This window comes from Scyliorhinus torazame, chromosome 3 (assembly GCF_047496885.1).
Source record: "Scyliorhinus torazame isolate Kashiwa2021f chromosome 3, sScyTor2.1, whole genome shotgun sequence".
Lineage (NCBI taxonomy): Eukaryota > Metazoa > Chordata > Chondrichthyes > Carcharhiniformes > Scyliorhinidae > Scyliorhinus > Scyliorhinus torazame.
Genome location: NC_092709.1, coordinates 157838486 through 157859197, shown reverse-complemented (window position 1 = coordinate 157859197; position 20712 = coordinate 157838486).

Sequence of the window (20712 nt, the reverse complement as noted above, 5' to 3'; positions counted from 1 at the left end):
TTGAGAGATCAGGGGCAGGATACTGCTGAATCGGCACGTTGGCCCGATGCCGGTGTAAAAAATGGCACGAACCACTCCAGCGTCGGGCTGACCAGAAGTTGCGGAATTCTCTGCACCTCCGGGGGCTAGACCAGCGCCGGAGGAGTTGGCGCCACGACAGCCGGCGCCGAAGGGACTGCGCGAGTTAGCACCTGCGCAGAGCCGCCGGCGTGGTTCAGCGCATGCGCAGACTGGCCGCGGTATTCTGGCGCATGCGCAGGGGGGGTGTCTTCTCTGCGCTGGCCATGGCGGAGCCCTACAGGGGCCGGCGCGGAAAGAAGGAGTGCCCCCACGGCACAGTCCCACCCGCAGATCAGTGGGCCCCGATCGCGGGCCAGGCCACCGTGGGGGGGCCCCCCGGGGTCGGTTACCCCGCGCCCCACCGAGGACCAGCCAACTTACCTGCCAGGTCCCGCCGTGTGGGACCATGTCCAATCCATGCCGGCGGGACTGCCCAGAAACCGACGGCCGCTCGGCCCATCGGGGCCCGGCGAATTGCCGGGGGGGCCGTCCGGCGTGGCGTGATTCCCCGCCCCCGCCCGAAAACCGGCGCCGGAGAATACGGCAGCCGGCGTCAGAGCGGCAGGGCAGGATTAATGCCGCACCCCCCCCCTGGGGAATCTCCGACCCGGCGGGGGGGTCAGAGAATCCCGCCCCAGGAATCTGAATAATGCCCAAATAATTCAGAGCAGAAATCAACATTGATTACGGTGCCTAGTCCTGGCTCTCAATACACAAAGGGAATATTCAAATGCCGCATCTAATTTGGCTGAGCCAAGAGGCTAATTCCCTCATGGCAGTTATGAGAAGAGACTCAAGAAATCTGGATCTTTCAACGAGAAAAGATGAAACTGCGATATGATCTAATGCAGTATTACCAGTAACCAAATGGAAAAAATAAATCTACAATTTAATTTCAAACTAAATTGTGAATGAAAAACAAGAAAAAAACTTGTTAATCTGATAAAAACGTTAAGTTCTTCTTCTCACAAGTGTTCAAGGCATGAAATGGACTTCAGGGGAGAGGAAGATGCAAACCCTGGAATCACATAAGAAAAGCTTAGATCCTGCAATGCAGAATATGTCAGGTCTTTCTTGAAGGATGATGTAAAGTGGGTCTTGTATGTTAATACCTTTTGAAAGTCTGACAGCAAAAGCATTCTATTTCTTTTAATGTCAAACTGATATAAATTCAGCAGAACCCAAAGTGAACAAAATTCTATATTAAAGGGCATTTCGGAAAAACATTGATATTTTTGACCGTTCCAGGTCAACATATCGAACATTAAAAGGTTTGCACACCCTTTTTGGAAGAGAAAGAAAACTGCATGTAATACATGCCCAGGCTAGCTGCATTTTCTGTACGAAGAAATACATTATACCTTGATGATTTCATCTTAATATTTTTGCAATTCTCTCTTTGACTTGTCCACATTTCTTGTAATGATTGGTGGAGTTTGAATATTTAAAAATTGGAACAGTTTGGTAACTCTAATGGTGCATTTGAAAATGACCTTAAGTACAAAACTGATACTGAAACCATGCCTGGGGCTGGGTTAATTTTACCAGACAGTTAGATAAGCTAAAGAGTAACAAGATGCATGCTGAGGCATGTCCAGGGAATATGCTGTAGCTCACACTGATTGGATGGTGTCAGTGGAGGAGGTGCTGTTAGGGATAGATACACTTGACTTACTGCATACAAAGTCTCATTTCACTGTGCTGGCTAACTGCCAGTGCTAATATATTTTAATGGCAGATTGTCTGCCTCAGTGCATTGCTAGGAGTGCTTAAACTGTTACAGTTCAAGTCTCCAAGGTCATTATGTTTAATTGGTGATTAAATCACTTTAGATGTGGTAACTGCAAATTGGAAGTTGGGCTAGTTAAGGGAGTGCCTTCAAATGAAATGTGGACATGTGACATAAATTCTGTGACAAAGAATAACATATCAGTTTACAACACATATGAAGTGAAAAACACAAATGCCATCTCCAGATATTAAAAAGGGCACATGTGTGAAAGAACAATAGAGTGAGGAAAAACCAGTCTTCTTGGCATATACACTGAAAGTCACATCCTAGTTGTATGGTAAAAGGTGTAACTATAAGGCCTTAACATTGTGCGTTTTGTTACATTACATAATGAATTCCTGTGTAAAATCAAGTCAAAACATTTGAATGATTGATAATCAGAAAGACACAAAGATTGGTGGGATAGTTGTTGATAATGCAAATGAGACCCATTATGAGGCACCATCATTTTTTCATTCTGTCTTAAACATTTCCTATTGTACGTTCACACATGAGGGCAGTTGAGCACACAATTTACATCAATATATTCCCTGTAGCATCATTAACTCTGGCTTTTATTTTTTTGGGGGGCAATCAAGTGACTTTGGTTTCCAAACTACAATCAATACACAGCATTGGAATCTAAAAACATTGTAAGTGCATACTTGTACTCGTTTATATTAGCCTATGTCTAATTGTAACTAAACATTGATAGGGCATGTCAAAAAGTTTCCCATTTATGTGTTATCTAAACCATAAGCTGCAGTTACATTGTGCTTGTTTCAAGGTCAGTTTCACAGTGTGTGGCAGAACTGCATGTAACTGTGATACGCTTTGGTAGTTAGAATTGGTTTCCTGAATTATTTCCTTGTAGCAGGTATCTTAACAGTCCTTTCATCTACAAAGTATAGATTATTATTATATGTGGTTTTTCAAATGTTTGTGAAGATATTTTGAGACACATATAAAAAAGAAAATACATTTTCAGTGATATTGTTTGTTCCAATGTGTTTGACATTGATTATCTACTCTTTTATGATACACCAAACCATTTATTTAGAAATCACTTTCTCTTGCTCAAGAAGAATTGTGCTTTCAGCATTTTGGCTTGCTTTGAAATGTGTGTTTATTCTCTAGGCTCAAAATAATTATTACTATTAAACAGTAGGTCTAATTTTGTCTGTTTCAGTTTCTAGCCATGAGCTCAAGGTCCTTTCCCTCCTCTCTAACTCCCATGTATTGTACATATTTGAATGTTGTGAAGACGTAAAATAAATGTTTGTATTGCTGATTATGTTATTTTCTGGGCAAATATATTATTCTTGGCTCATCTTGTGATTGCAGCTCCACATCACCCCCCACCCCCATCCTATTCAAATTAAGTTCAGATATTCAGCTGATAACGCTAAAACCGTTTAATAGTTGTCATGGAAATGTTTTTTCTGTTGTTAACCAGAAGTCAGTTTCTCCACAACTCCCAGCTCGTGCTATGAGCTTCATTTGTTGAAACATTGAAGAGCTACATTATTACTGGATAATCGATGAGCAAGTGAGAGGAATGAGGAAACACTTAGAAAGTTGCAATTTCGATGCCAAAAATATAGCTCGTTTGTATATTTTTGCAGTATAATACCAGTGATCATATCATTGAAATTCATGTCGACTGCTAACATTACATTTCTTATTTGGTACCATAGAAGATAGTGAGTTGTGACAGCTCCTTCACAAGCGTGACAGATCTATGATTTGCAGGTATCTCAGTTATGATAATAATTTACATCAGCACAAGAACACTTGGAAATTACTGTCACGGTCTCCAAGACATATCTTCTATGTGCAACTCTGTTTTCCATTTTTTCTTCTTCTCTCCTGATTTTTGCCAATTCCACAGATGCTGGCAGCCCTCTGGCTCTTCGCCTAGCTGTCCATTCTTCATGATCCTAAACTGTAGGTGTTAGAGAGGGCATCAGAGCGGAATCTGATCCATATGCACACTGGAGTCACTGGATAGCATCAGGAACATTGCTGCAATGTACCAAATGAGACCTTCTAAATCAGTAGCAAATGGAAATTAAACCTTGTGCTCTTTATCCCTGTAATGTCTTTAGAATCATGGAAAAATCATAAAATCCCTACAGTGCACAAGGAGGCCATTCAGCCCATCTAGTCTACACCAACCCTCTGAAAGAGCACCATACCCAAGCCCACTCCCCCCCCCCCCCACCCCCCACCCCCACCCCCACCCCCTACCAGTAAACCCATCTAACCTTTGGAAACTAAGGGGCAATTTAGCTTGGCCAGTCTGCCTAATCTGCACATCTTTGAACTGTGGAAGGAAACCTGGGCACCCAGAGGAAACCCATGCAGACATATAGAGAAAGTGCAAACTCCACACAGACAGTCACCCATGGTTGGAATCGGGCCCGGGTCCCTAGCACTGTGAGGCAGCAGTGCTAACCATGGTACTAGCCCACGGTGAGAAGTCAACTTTCGAGGAACTCTGGAAAACCATGATCCGCTGGTAGTCACTATAGATGGAAATTTCCTCTCCAAAGGCAGGGGCAGGAGGCAAGAGTATTTCTCTCCATCGAGTCCAGCGGGACTTTGTGCGGATTGCATGATGTTGATCTCATTACATCACATGTCGTCATGTGTTTCCCAACCTTGTTGGCAGCGGGATGGGCAGGAAGTCACACACCCCATCATCATATCTGGGTGTTATATTTAAAAGGTGCCCGAACAGCTGCTGCTTTATCCAAATCTGAACTACGGTCCAGGAAATGACTCAGAGACGCTAGGCAGCACCAGCACCCAGATTCACCAATTCATCCCTGGAAGTACTGTTGAAGGCAGTGAAGGACAGGAGGGATATCTTCTGCCACAGTGATGGAAGGAGGAAGCCCACTTGACTCAACAACCCTGCATAGGAGGCAGTTACCAGGGTGGTGAGTGCTAACTATATACACCAGAGGACAGGCCTGCAGTGTAGGAAAAGTATGAACGACCTCCTCCATGTCGCCAAGGTAAGTGAACCCTCTACTGTTCAAACCCACCTCACAGAGTGGGAACTGGAACATGGGCCTCAATGGCCAGGCCACCATCTGTGCTACCCATTCACAAAAGGCTTTGTGATACATTGATGCCTCATGGCCACATTGTAGTCCATGTAATCTGCAGGTAGAGAGCTGCAGGTCATTGACCCTGCCCCACACACAGCTCATTTTGTTGAAAAGGAGAAGGCTTGGGGCTTGGCTTAGAGCACATCGGAAAGCACAGCTGATGTCATGCCTCCCCGTGCCTTATCTTCTATCTGCATGAGCTCACCTCTCTGAACACCAATAGATGAGCTGCAGTGCGTCTTTCACATGGGACATAGTCGCCATTGGTTTGCTGCTGTCACCTGGCAGCATGTGAACGCCACCTCATCCCAAGTGCTCTCAAACCATCCTCTCTCCTTGTGCAGGACACATTGGTGCCGAACAAGTGCAAGGGAGAGGGGAAGCAAGGGGGCATGGTTGAACTCAAGCAGCTTACAACATACAAAGAGTGGGCTGACAAGCTGGCAGGGGAGGATTCGGACCGGCCATTTGGAAACGGTGAGCTAGGTGCTCAGCCTCCATCCAATCAGGAATAATATTTAATGTCTCGACCTAGAAAACCAAGAGTCCTGTGCGATTCCGGCGTCGGCAACCGGAGAATCCAGCCTGTAATCTCCCAAACGGGGAATCCTGCACTAGGTTTCTGAATTGTGAGGAGGCCAATTTTGATAGGATAAGACAAGAACCTGCCAAAGTGGACTGGGAGCAGCTCCTTGTAGGAAGAACTACATCAGAGCAGTGGGAGTCAATCAAAATGAAAATAGAGAGAGTACAGGGCCAACATGTTCCTGTAAAGGCAAAGGGTGTGACCAAGAAGCCCAGAGAACTCTGGATGTCAAGGGATATGCAACATTGAATAAGGTAAAAAAAGGGAGGCTTATGGCAGATTCAGGGAGCTCAAAAAAGCGGAAGCCCTAGTGGAGTATAGAAAGTGCAGGGTGGTACTTAAAAAGTAAAGTGGTGGAGCATGAAAAAACCAAAGCGGGCAAAGTAAAGGAAAATCCCAAGATGTTTTATAGGTATATTAAGGGCAAGAGGATAATCAAGCAAAGAGTAGGGCCCATCAGGGACCAAAGTGGCAATATGTGTGTGGAGCCGAAAGCCTAGGTGAGAGATTAAATGAGCATTTTACATCTGTGTTCACTATGGACAAGGGCGGTGTGGGTATAGAAAGCAGGGAGGGGGACTGTGATATAATTGAACAAATTAGCTTTAAAGGGGCAAGGTGTTAGCCGTTTTAGTGAGCTTAAAGGTGGATATATCCCCAAGCCTAGACAATATGTATCCAAGGCTGCTGTGTGAGGCAAGCAAGGAGATTGCAGGAGCTCTGATCCTAATGTTCAAATCCTCTCTGGTCACAGGAGATGTGCTGGAGGATTGGAGAACAGCTAATGTGGTACCATTGTTGTAGTACCTTGAAAGAAAAGCGACCACCAACTAGATTAATGAATAAACGGTTTATTAAGGCTAATAACTGTTTACAGAGCATGAGATCAAGACTTCTATATTCCACGACTCCTAACGAAGAGTAAAACCTGCGCTCAGCCCCAGGATTCACGTGCTCTGACCCAATTGGCCCAATGGGTCACATGACCCTCCGAGACCCATCCCTTTAAAGGGGCATGCTACCACAATTATTCAAGAAGAAAAGTAGGGAAAAAACAGGGAATTACAGACGAACATCAGTGGTAGGAAAATTATTGGAAAAAATTCTGAGGGACTGGATTAATCTCCACTTGGAGAGGCAAGGATTAATCAAATATAGCCAGCATGGCTTTGCCAGGGTGCTATGGGCCAGGGTTTAGAAACCTCCAAATTATATCATGGATTTCACCTGGCCTACAACTGCTTATCAATTTTGGTTACGATGAGCACAAGGTCCTGCCTTTCAGGGGTTATTCAACAGAGGGCTTAAGCACTTTTAATCAAAAACAAGCTTTATTCTACAAATTTAGTTAACATTTTTATAAACACACACAATAAGCATTTTTATCAATTACAAACATAAATACCCCACACAGCTACAGTACCCTATATATCACCATTAATAAATTCCCCCCTTTAACTGTTCCAATTTACTAACAAGATCCCATAAACCAGAAAACCTTTTTCAAAGGTGCGGCCCAACACACGGCACTCTCACTATCTTTAAGGCTTGGTATGTATACACCTGTTTCCTTCCAAAATAACGGGTTTCAATTCCTTCAAGAAAACAGTTATCACTTTTAAGTTATTAAGTAATCTGTAAACAGCTTTTAAACTGAAGACAGAGAAACACTTCTTTGCAACCTGTGCAATACAAAAACAGGTCAAACTCAAAGCGAAAGTAAAGCTCAGAGCCACAGCCAGCTCCCAACTCAAAACCAAAACTAAAAACCCAGCGCCACAGCCCAGCTCCACCCACACAATGACATCACTGAAGCCATGTGATAAGACAAAAACATTTCTTGAAGGGGCACTCCCATGGAACCTCCCCCAAGAAAAAAAAATAAACCATCAACTTCAAAGATGGTTTCATTTTTCACCTTTTCACTTTTCCAATAAAAACAATTGACAATAAATATACATTTTTTTAAACAAAAACAAAACAGGCAAACAGTGATAATAATATAGTCTATTTTACTTCTTCTTCTTCCACCATTGAACCTGCTTCTCTTCATCACATTCGTGACAAAGCATCGGCTATCACATTTTCTCGTCCTGACCCATGTATAATCCTTACATGAAATGGCCGCAACAATAAACTCCATCGAAACAGTCTGGCATTTTTATTCCTGAATCGCACCAAAAATTAAATGTTAAAATGTTGCGAAGCCACCACCAAGCACAAAGTCATCTTTTCAATTGTTGAATATTTCCTCTGGTGATCATTCGATTTCTTGTGAAAATATCCAATAGGCTCCACTGTATTCCTTCGTCGCCTTCTTGCAAGAGCAGAGCACCTGTGCCCACATCACTCACATCGACAGCCACTTTGAATGGTTTTGTGTAATCTGGGGTGGCCAACACAGGAGCAGTGGTTAACACAGCCTTCGGATCATTAAATACCTGTTGACACTTCGCCGTCCACTGAAATTTGCTACTCTTCTTCAGCAAGTCCGTCAGTGGAGCAACCACGCTGTTAAAATTCATCACAAATTTTCGGTAAAATTCACTCATGCCAAGGAATTGCATTATTTCTCTTCATGTTGAGGGTATTGGAAACTCCCCAATAACTTTTGTTTTCACATCCTTTGGGACCATTCATCCTTGACAATTGTATGGCCAAGGAAAACGTGACTTGGGCTTTTCCAAATTCACTTTTGGCTAGGTTTACCACCAAACTCGCCTCCTGAAGTCGATCACATAACTCCATCAGATGCTTCAAATATTCTTTCATGTCTGACTAAAGATCACCAGATCGTCTATGTGTACCGCACAATTGGGTACTCCTGAAACAACTTTGTTAGTTAACCGTTGAAATGTGGCTGGGGCGTTTTTCATGCCAAACAGCATAACTTTGAATTGGTATATACCATCTGGAGTCACAAAAGCTGAAATCCCCTTCACCCTTTCGGATAAAGGTACCTGCCAGTAACCTTTAACTAAATCCAGTTTGGAGATAATAGCTGATTGTCCCACCCTCTGAATGCAGTCTTACAAGCATGGGACAGGATAAGAGTCTGTTCTTGTAACTGCATTAACCTTTCTATAGTCCACACACAATCATTGGTACTGTTTGGTTTCAGTACCATCACTATGGGTGAGCTCCATTGGCTGCAACCCACTTCAATTGTGCCATTTTTAAGCATACTTTCAATTTATTTGTTAACCTGTGACAATTTTAAAGGGTTAAGCATGTATGGATGTTGTTTAATTGGAACAGCATTTCCCACATCTACATCATGTATAGCCATTTTGGTACTTCTCAACTTATCTCCACAAACTTGCCCATGTGATATTAATAACTCTTTCAGGTCAGTTTTTTCTCTGTAAGGTAACTCAACAATTTATCCCAATTTTTAAGAACATCCTCATTATCCAATTTATTTTGAGGAATGTCAAATACGGAGTCATCTGGAGTTGGTTCTTCACGTTGAGTTCGAATCACTAAAACCTCCTCCTTTTGCTCTCCTTCCCTTTCAAAGTACCTTTTAAGTATATTCACATGACACACTTGGTGAGTTTTCCTTCTATCTGGCAGTCTTACCACATATTCACCTCACTTAATTTCCTTTCAATCTGATAAGGTCCACAAAACCTTGCTTTTAAAGGTTCACCTACCACTGGTAACAATACTAAAACTTTATCTCCACTGGCGAAAGTATGAACTTCTGCTTTCTTGTCCGCTACCTGTTTTATCACATGTTGTGCAACTTTTAAATGTTGTCTGACCAATTCACCTGCTCTATTTAATCGTTCCCTAAAATTTGACACGTAATCCAATATGTAATTTCAGACTTCTCATTCACCAATTTCTCCTTAATTTATGTAAGTGGTCCTATTACCTAATGATCATAAATTAGTTTAAAAGGACTGAATTTGGTTGACTCATCAGGTGCATCCCTAATTGCAAACAGTACAAATGAAATTCCTTTATCCCAATCCTCTGGATAATCTCGGCAATAAGCCCTCAACATTGTCTTTAATGTCCGATGCCATCGTTCTTTCGCTCCCTGAAATTCTGGATGGTACGCAGTTGATTTAAATCGTTTTGTTCCTAAGCTCGCCATAACCTCCTTAAATGACCTCAAGATAAAATTTGACCCTTGATCCAATTGTATTTCTGTGGGTAGTGCATCTCTAGTAAAAAATGTAAGTAACTCCTCCACAGTCTTTCTAGCTGTAATATTGCATACTGGAATAGCCTCTGAAAACCTAGTAGACACATTCATTCTAGTCAAAAAATATTGATTCTTACTTTTTGTTTTAGGAAGCGGTCCTACGCAATCAATTAAGACGCTTGTAAAAGGTTCCTCAAATGCTGGAATGGGTATTAAGGGCGTTGGTTTTATCACCGTTTGAGATTCCCCTATCACTTGACATGTGTGACATGATTGACAAAATTTAACTACATCTTTATGTAGTCCAGGCCAATAAAATTGTTTTTGGATTTTAGCTTGAGTTTCCCTTACTCTCAAATGACCTCCTACTGGTACTTCATGTGCTACTCGCAACACCTCTTGTCTATACCCTACCGGCAATACCACTTGATGAATTTCTGCCCACTTTTCATCCGCCTGCATTTGCTCATTAAGACATCATTTTTAAAGTAATAACATTCTGGTATACACTCAGATTCCTCTTCTGTGTCTGCTTTTTGATACATACATTTTATTTCTATATCCTTTTGTTGTAATTTCGCCAATTCTCCTGAACTAAATATATCTGCCTCATCCTTCACCTGTTCTTGTTCTCTTCCAACCATCTGATCAAAAATCGTTTCTGATAATTGAACTTCAACTTTACCTTCACCCTTTGATTTCTCCTCTTGACTTAACCTGTGACTTTGCAACCTTGTTACTACACAATCCAGAATAATCCCAGGATATTCGTCCTTCAGCAATTCAGTTGTTTGATTTTCCACTGGCTTATCAACCACAGTAGGCATCACTCTCACCTGCGATCCAGCTATATCATTAGCCAAAATAAACTGTATCCTTGGACAAGATAGTTTCTCTATTACTCCTATTACCGTTTCACCACTCTTCACTGGTCCTTCCAACCGTATCTTATATAATGGAACACAACTCTTCTCACCCTGAATTCCATATATTACCACCTTTTCTGGCAATATTCCTCCCAAACTACATTACTCCTCATGTCTTTCCATCAACGATTGACTAGCTCCCGTAGCTCTTAAAATTGTGACTCCTTTACCTGCTCCTTCTGGTACACATGAGTAAACTTTACTCACACGAGTAAATTCTTTAAAGAGTTCCTGCACCTTCTTATCAATAACCTCTTGATCAGGCTGTACATTCTTTTGCACTTTGTTCGCTTCAATTGGTCTTTCCTTTACCACTTTAACAACCCCACTGACTTAACTTGTTTTACCACATCAGCCTTCCCAGTGCCTTTCTTCAACCCCCAATACTGTGACTTTACATGGCCTAGTTGATTACAGTAAAAACATTTGAAACCTTACCTTTCTCTTCCATCCTCCTTTTTAATCTGAGGTACACTATCCTTATTATCTCCCATCAGATCCCCTTTACCTTTACCACTTGAGTATTTCTCATGTCCCCAGTTTCTATCCCACGCGGGCTGAATCTGATGTCAAAAACCAAACTTTGATTTATGAAATAATTCATAATCATCTGCCATTTCTGCTGCTAACCTCTCAGTTTTAACCCTCTGCTCTTCCACATGAGTTCTCACTACATCAGGAATTGAATTTTTAAACTCCTACAAAGTTATCATTTCTCAAAGAGCTTCATACGTTTGGTCCATTTTCAAAGCCCTTATCCACTATCAAAATTACTCTGTGATCCTTTCAAACTCCATGTATGTTTAACCAGGTTGTTTCCTTAAATTTCTAAACCTTTGTCTGTAGGCTTCAGGCACTAGTTCATATGCACCTAAGAAGGATTTTTTCACCTCCTCACACACCCCAGATACCTCCTCTGATAGTGATGCAACCACTTCACTCGCTCTACCTACCAATATTTTTGAATCAGTAATATCCACATGTCCTGTGGCCATTTCATTTGTTTAGCTATCTTCTCAAATGAAATGAAAAAGGCTTCTACATCCTTCTCATCAAACCTTGGCAATGCTTGGACATATTTAAATAGATCCCCATCAAACCTTCGACTATGACGCTCTTTCTCCCTATCCTCATCACTATCCTCAGACTACGTTTCTCTTTACCTATGCCAATTGTAACTAACTTTCACGTTTCATGGCCAGTTTCTGAAGTTCAAAGTCTCTCTCTACTTCTTCTTCCTCTCTCTCTCTCTTTTTCTTTTTCCATGATATGTGCATCCCTTTCTCTCGCTTTTTGTTCTGCTCGAGCTATTCTTTTTCGATTTCTTCTCTCTCCTTCTCTTTTACCCTCATTTCATATTCAAGCTGCTTTAAGTCTTGTTCATGGTCAAGCTGCTTGATCTGTAATTGAATTCTTGCCATTTCCAATGATTCTGACTGTGTCTCAGGCAATTTTAAATGCTGAGCTACCGCTGCAATTAACTCTTCTTACGTGTTTTATCAGGCAATGTTAACTGCAATGTTTCTGCCAAATCTAAAAGCCTGGGCGAAATTCTCCGTTATCGGCGCAAAGTCCGCCGATCGGCGCAAAAAACAGCGCAAAACCCACCTGCATCACGCCGCCAAAAACGTTGCGAAGTCTCCGGCCCAAAATGGGCTAGCAGCGAGGTGACGGGATCCGCGCTTGCTCACGTGGTTCACGCCGTGCAGCATCATACACGCCGCATGGCGTGACGGCTCATAAGGACGCGCTGCTCCCCCCCACCTGACCGGAACACACGACCAGAACACCCGACCGGATGGCCGGCCGCCGCTCAGCCCTGAGGTTCCAGTCACGGAGGCGCTCCTGGACGCAATGGAGCAGAGGAGGGACGCCCTGTATCCCGGGCACGGCCGCAGAGTTGCCCCACGCCACAGCCGGCGTCTGTGGAGGGAGGTGGCAGAGGCCGTCACCGCTGTGGCCCTGACACCACGGACAGGCACCCAGTGCCACAAGAAGGTGAACAACCTCGTCAGAGCAGCCAGGGTGAGCCTCCCCCCCCCCGCCCGATATCCATATCCCCCATATCCCCCCTCCCCCATATCCCCCATATCCCCCTCACCCATATGCCCCCTCCCCCATATCCCACCTCCCCATATGCCCCTCCCCCATATCCCTCATCCCCCATATCCCCCATATCCCACCTCCCCCATATCCCCCCTCCCCCATATCCCCCCTCCCCATATCCCCTATATCCCCCATCCCCCATATCCCCCCTCCCCCATATCCCCCCTATCCCCACCTCCCCTATATCCCCCTCCCCCATATCCCCCTCCCCCATATCCCCCTCCCCCATATCCCCCCTCCCCCATATCCCCCATATCCCCCCTCCCCATATCCCCACCTCCCCTATATCCCCCCTCCCCATATCCCCCTCCCCATATCCCCCCTCCCCCATATCCCCCATATTCCCCTCCCCATAATCCCCCACCCCATATCCCCCCTCCCCATATCCCCCCTCCCCCATATCCCCCATATCCCCCCTCCCCATATCCCCCATATCCCCCCTCCCCCATATCCCCCATATCCCCCTCCCCCATATCCCCCATATCCCCCCTCCCCCATACCCCCCATATCCCCCCTCCCCATATCCCCCCTCCCCCATATCCCCTCCCCATATCCCCCCTCCCCCATATCCCCATATCCCCCTCCCCCATATCCCCATATCCCCCCTCCCCCATATCCCCCATATCCCCCCTCCCCCATATCCCCCATATCCCCCCTCCCATTTCCCCCCTCCCCCATATCCCCCTCCCCCATATCCCCCTCCCCCATATCCCCATATCCCCCTCCCCCATATCCCCCCTCCCCCATATCGCCCTCCCCCATATCCCCCTCCCCATATCCCCCCTCCCCCATATCCCCCATATCCCCCCTCCCCCATATCCCCCATATCCCCCCTCCCCCATATCCCCCATATCCCCCCACCCCCATATCCCCAAGTGAATCCAGCCCTAACCTTAACCTCTGCAATACACGCGCAACCGATGGCGTGCATTCATATACCTGCCTAACACTGTTGCCTTTTACCCCTGCCACCACCCCCCACAGGAGAAGCGCGCACACAACAATAGGGAGCATGTGAGGACTGGAGGAGGCCCCACTGATGAGAGGCCACTGACCGAACACGAGGAAAGGGCCCTGGAACTGGCTGGCGGACCTGAGGACCGGGAGGTTGCTGATGCAGAGGTCGGGGGCGTACTAGCAAGTGAGCCACCGACAGCCCGTCCCCATATCCCCCCTCCCCTATATCCCCCTCCCCCATATCAACTGATCACTGCCTGCGTGTCTAACCATGCATGCTTCATTGTGTATCGCAGGAGCAAACATCAAGGCACCCATCCCCGCAGATGCAGACCGCCCGCAGGATGCCCCTCGGAGGCCACGGGAGATGGAGAGACCCGGACCCTCTGGCATGCGACGCCCGCAGGATGCCCCTCGGAGGCCACGGGAGACGGAGAGATCCGGACCCTCCGGCATGCGACGCCCGCAGGATGCCCCTCGCACACCACGGGAGACGGAGAGACCCGGACCCTCCGGCATGCGACGCCCGCAGGATGCCCCTCGCACACCACGGGAGACGGAGAGACCCGGACCCTCCGGCTTGCGACGCCCGCAGTATGTCCCTTGGAGACCATGGGAGATGGAGAGACCTGGAGCAACAGGGAGACGACGCCCCCGTCTCGTGCTTGTGCGACGACGCAGGCGTGTGCCACCCAGCGACGAGAGGGGCAGCCACAGGCCCCCGTCACAGCCGAGCCAGGACACAACTACCCAGGACACCACTACCCAGGACACCACTACCCAGGACACCACTACCCAGGACAGCACGACCCAGGAAGACGAAATACTGGACAGTGACACAGAGTGGATGGGTGGAGACGAACCCCCACCCCAAAGTGCCATGGACTCAGAGTGGGACGAAGAGCACGACACAACGCCACTGCTGTCACCAACACCCTCCACCATCGCAGAAACACTCACCTCGGTTGGGCACTTTAGTGATGAGGCGTCTGGTACACTCACTGGTGCGCACAACACAGCCGTCCCGGTACAGCAGGTGGAGGTAGGAGCAGCAGAGGGGCCGGGCGGTCGGAGGGCAGCCCAGCCCAAGCGAACATCTGCCGCCCAGATGGATCCCGGGTTCCTGGAGTTACCACACCCACCCATAGATCCGATGCAAACACCGACCCGGAGACGAGCGAAGAGGGTGACGGCCGGCTTGCGGCGGCTGCAGTCGCAGGTGGAGGAGTCCGCCCGCGCCCAGGAGCTGGGAGTGGTGCCAGTCATACGTGCCACCCAGGCCGACACCGCACGGGTGGCGTCCGCGGTGGAGGCAATGGGTGCGACGGTGTCAGACATGGGAAACGGTTTGCGAGGCCTGGGGCTTTCCGTGCAGGCGGCGTCTGTGGCCCAGGACATGGCTGCCCTCTCACAGGAGGCCATGAGCCAGTGCCAGCGCCAGATGGCAGAGGCGCTCAACGCCATGGCCCAGTCTCAGCAGGCCATAGCCCAGTCTCAGCAGGCCATGGCCCAGTCGCAGCAGGCCATAGCCCAGTCTCAGCAGGCCATAGCCCAGTCTCTGCAGGCCATCGCTGAGGGCATCGGCGCCATTGACCATGTGCGAGCCGGCGTCGCACAGTCACAGACAGGGTTTGACAATCCCCTGGGCTCCATGGCTGCAAACCTACAGACTCCTGTCGATACCAGCACGGGCCTCCAGGACTGGCAGCGCCAGATGTCGGGGGGGTGTCGGTTGGCCAGTCCGTTCGCATCCCCCACCCATGTAGAGGCCTGGGGGCCATCGGGCACCCCGAGGGAGGAGGAGGTGCTGTGGTCCGTCCCGGGTCCCCCTGTAGGGGAGGTCCCGGAACACCGCGACACCTCGGACTCCCCCCCTTCCGTCCCAGGTGCATCGGGTGGGCAACGGGCAGGACAGGCTGGCAGCTCGCCATCCCAGTCGCCCGGGCCGCAGCCTGGCCCATCTAGGCCAGGACGCCCCAGGAAACGGCCGCCAAAGGGATCCCGTGTCAGAGGGCAGGAATCACAGGAGTCCACCTCCAGTTCTGCTGTACCGTCTGGGGAACCACGTAGACGTAGTCAAAGGGCCCATAAGGCCAAACAATTAGACACTGAGTAAGTTGGCACGGGTGCAGGGCACAGATGAGTTTTAGGGGCTAGGGCACGTGCATGAACTCCTTTGGTTATTAAAGTCAATGTTACACCTACAGAAGCTGCCTTTGTGCTCTGTCCAAAGCGTGCGGGGGTGTCATGTACGTTGAGCGCAAGTGTGTGTGTGTGAGGGGTGGTCTTACCTCAGCCCCAGGTGAGTTTGCCCCTTCCCCCTGGGCCGCCATTAACATCCCCCCGGGCAGAGGATGGGACCGTGCGTTGCAGTGTCACAGCCGCATGCAGGGATGGTCCGGGTGGATGGTGGTACTGTGGCCATGGGTCAGACATAGTCCAACGATGTGGAGCCAGGAGCTCATTGCAGGGAGGGTTGTCATCATCCTCCATGGCCTGCAATAGACACGCGTCCACCGGCAACTGTGTGAGCCCGGCCGTTGTGCCGCAGGTGGATCGGCAATGGGGGGGGTGGTGTGCATGCGGGTGGGGTGGGTGGGGTTGGGGAGGGGGGTGAGGGTGCTGGGTGGGTGGATGGGTGGGGGGTGTGGGTGGTCGGCTGTTGCCACGGTGTGCGGTCTGTGGCCATACTACCCGATTGCCACGCCCATCTAGTCAGTGAAGCGAGCGGCTATCAGCCTGTCCCGTGCCCGCTGGGCCAGCCGGTAACGGTGGACAGCCACCCGCCTGTGTCTAGCCCGTCGGCCCTGACCATTGCCCCCATCCCCCTCATCTGGGGAGGACTGCGCCTCTTCCTGCTGCTCCTCCACTCCGCCTTCCTCTGCCTGCGGCACATCGCCCCTCTGCTGGGCTATGTTGTGCAGGACGCAGCACACCACAATGATGCGGCCGACCCTAACTGACCGATACTGGAGGGCGTCCCCAGAGAGGTCCAGGCACCTGAAACGCATCTTCAGCACGCCAAAGCACCTCTCGATCACTCCCCTTGTCGCTACATGGGCAACATTGTAGCGGTTCTCCGCCTCATTGCGTGGCCTCCGTATAGGTGTCATCAGCCACGATCGTAATGGGTAGCCCCTGTCGCCCAGCAACCAGCCCCTCAGCCGGGGATGGCGTCCCTCGTACATGCCGGGGATGGATGACCGCGACAACACGAATGAGTCATGTACACTGCCTGGGTGACGGGCGCAGACGTGCAGGATAATCATGCGGTGATCGCAGACCACCTGTATGTTCATCGAATAGGTCCCCTTCTTATTGGTGAACACGGCCCTGTTATCTGCAGGTGGCCGCACGGCGACATGCATCCCATCGATCGCGCCCTGGACCATGGGGAACCCGGCCACGGCAGAGAAGCCCACGGCCCGGGCATCTTGGCTGGCCCGGTCCACAGGGAAGCGGATGTAGCGGTGCGCCATGGCATATAGGGCGTCTGTCACTGCCCAGATGCACCGGTGCACCTATGTCTGCGATATGCCGGACAGGTCCCCACTCGGTGCCTGGAATGACCCCGTTGCATAAAAGTTCAGGGCCACCGTAACCTTGACGGACATGGGGAGAGGGTGTCCCCCGTCAGTGCCACGCGGTGACAGGTGTGCCAGCAGGTGGCAGATGTGTGCCACGGTTTCCCGCCTCATCCGGAGTCTGCTCCTGCATTCCCGGTCCGTGAGGTCCTGGTATGACTGCCGGGGCCGGGACACACGGGGCGCCCTCGGGTGCCTCCGTTGCCGTGGGGCCGCGACGTCCTCCGCCCCCTCCTCGTCCTGTCGGTCAGGTGTCCCTCCAGCCTGGGCGGCTGCCGCCTTTCCCTCTGCGGCAGCCTGCGCCGCCTCTCTGGCACGCTCCTCCTCCTCCTCCTCATCCAGGGCAACATGGACATGAGCGGCTGCCGCCACGGCGGCCAACATCGCTGGATGATCGGAAAACATGATGGCCTGGTGGGGGGTGGTGGGGGGGGGGGAGGGGGGGGGAACGATGACATGTCATCATTGCCCATACCCCCTCCTCCCCCCAGCCAGGTGGCATGGACCGCATGGGTCCAACTGTTGGAGGCTGGCACCTGGCCAGGTGGACCAACTCTCTTGCCCCCCATCCTCCTCCCCGGCACGGACCCCCCCATCCTCCTCCCCGGCACGGACCCCCCCATCCTCCTCCCCGGCACGGACCTCCCATCCTCCTCCCCGGCACGGACCCCATCCTCCTCCCCGGCACGGACCCCCCATCCTCCTCCCCGGCACGGACCCCATCCTCCTCCCCGGCACGGACCCCATCCTCCTCCCCGGCACGGACCCCATCCTCCTCCCCGGCATGGACCCCCCATCCCCATTCCCGGCACGGGCCCTCCATCCTCCTCCCCGGCACGGACCCCCCATCCTCCTCCCCGGCACAGACCCCCCATCCTCCTCCCCGGCACGGACCCCCCATCCTCCTCCCCGGCACGGGCCCCCCCATCCTCCTCCCCGGCACGGACCCCCCATCCCCCTCCCCGGCACGGACCCCCCCATCCTCCTCCCCGGCACGGACCCCCCATCCTCCTCCCCGGCACGGACCCCATCCTCCTTCCCGGCACGGACCCCATCCTCCTCCCCGGCACGGACCCCCCATCCCCCTCCTAGCCACGGGCCCCCCATCCTCCTCCCCGGCACGGACCCCCCATCCTCCTCCCCGGCACGGACCCCCCCATCCTCCTCCCCGGCACGGACCCCCCCATCCTCCTCCCCGGCACGGACCCCATCCTCCTCCCCGGCACGGACCCCCCATCCTCCTCCCCGGCACGGACCCCCCATCACCCTCCCCGGCACGGACCCCCCCATTCTCCTCCCCGGCACGGACGCCCCCCATCCTCCTCCCCGGCACGGACCCCCCCATCCTCCTCCCCGGCCCTCCCCGGCACTGACCCCCCCCCCCTCCTGGCACTCCCCCGGAGCCCAGCCCACTCTAACCATCCCCCCCCCCCCGCCACACACACACACACACAACCCTAGACACACCTCTCCCCACACATTCAGACTGCGGCCACGCCATCGCCTGCCCAGCGGCCAACCCCCCAGGCCGTCACCCACCTCCACGCTAGTCGGCGTAAACCTGGAGCACAGGTTGACGCCGATTAAAAGGAGGTTTGATTTACGTCGACGTGACCGGTCATCACGTCGACGGGACTTCGGCCCAATCGGACGGGAGAATATCGGCAGACCCAAAATCGGCTGCCTTGCGCCCACCCGTGCCATTCTCCTACGTCAGCGGCGCCATTAACGCCCCGCCGACTTTTCTCCCTTCGGAGACTTCGGCAACCGGCGGGGGCGGGATTCACGGCGGCCAACGGTCATTCTCTGACCCGCTGGGGGGTCGGAGAATGACGCCCCCTATTTTTAGTCTTTGTTTGTAAGGTACTGCATGTGACCTTCTCCACCCCCAAAAACGTCTGAGCCTCTGAAAGAGCCCTTGACCACAACACACTCCCTACTTAAACTGGAATACAACACCTCAAAAGCAAACACAAACATGCTTATCCCTCACTGTCTTTAAGTTCACTAAGCCAACCAAATCACAAAAGATAGACTTTAATCCCGGATGAGCCCCCAATTTGTGATGGGCCAGGGTTTAGAAAACTCCAAATTATATCATGGAGTTCACCTGACCTATAACTGTTTATCGATTTTGGTTATTCAACAGAGGCCCTCAGCACTTTTAATCTAAAACAAGCTGTTTTCTATAAATTTAGTTAACATTTTTGTAAACACACACAGTAAGCATTTTAATCAACTACAAATATAAATACCCCACACAGCTACAGTGATCTATGTATCACCTTAATAAATTCCCCCCTTTAACTGTTCCAATTTACTCACAAGATCTCATAAACCAGAAACCTCTTTTCAAAGATGTGGCCCAACACACAGCACCCTAACTATCTTTAAGACTTGGTTTGGATGCACCTGTTTCCTTTCCAAAACAGCAGGTTTGAATTCCGTCCAGAAAACAGTCATCACTTTTAAGTTATCAAGTCATCTGGAAACACCTTTTAGACTGAAGATAGAGAGACACTTCTTTCCAACCTGTGCAATACAAAAATAGGTCAAACTTAAAGTGAAAGTAAAGCTCAGAGCCACCGCCAGCTCCCAACTCAAAAATGAAAGTAAAAACCCAGAGCCACAGCCCAGCTCCACCCACACAATGGCATCACTGAAGCCAAGTGATAAGACAAAAACATTTCTTAAAGGGGCACTCCCATGATAAGGGGGAGATCATGTCTAACAAATTTAATTGAATTTTTAGAGGAGGTGACTAGATGTGTAGATGAGGGCAGTGAAGTTGATAATAATAATGTTTGACAAAAGGTCATCTGGACTCGAAACATTAACTCTTTCCTCTCCTTACAGATGCTGCCAGACCTAATGAGATTTTCCAGAACTATCTCTTTTGGTTTCAGATTCCAGCATCTGCAGTAATTTGCTTTTATTTACCTGCACTCCCTCCCTCGCACTAAGTGCCCTTCACTCCATCACAGCCCTTCCCACATTCATGCACCAGGCATCACCGAGCATTCCAAGATCCCCACAGCATCTTCATTCTTTTCCAACCTCACATTTCCCTAACACCTCCTCTCGACCGCCATACCCACCCCACACCTCTTTATTCCTCTCCTCGTCATTAGGCAGGAAGGTCTCCCGCACCCTTAGAGGGCCATTCAGCCACAGCAGTTAGGTTTGCCAGAAGCATCCCTGTGATGGAGGGGGGAGATGGTGGGTGGGGGCACTCAGGCAGGGGTAGGTGTGTGGGGAGACTGAGGGGGGTGGCATGGGTAGCCACTAAAATCCACCCCACCCCACACCTATGCTTCCAAAGCCCTTGCCCCTTCTTCCAGAACCCCGCCACACTTCCCCTATCCCAGCTTCAATCATCTTTGGCGTGGTGTGTCTCTGCAATCTTGGATTTCTGGTGGGTGCATTTCCAGATGTCACTATTTCTGT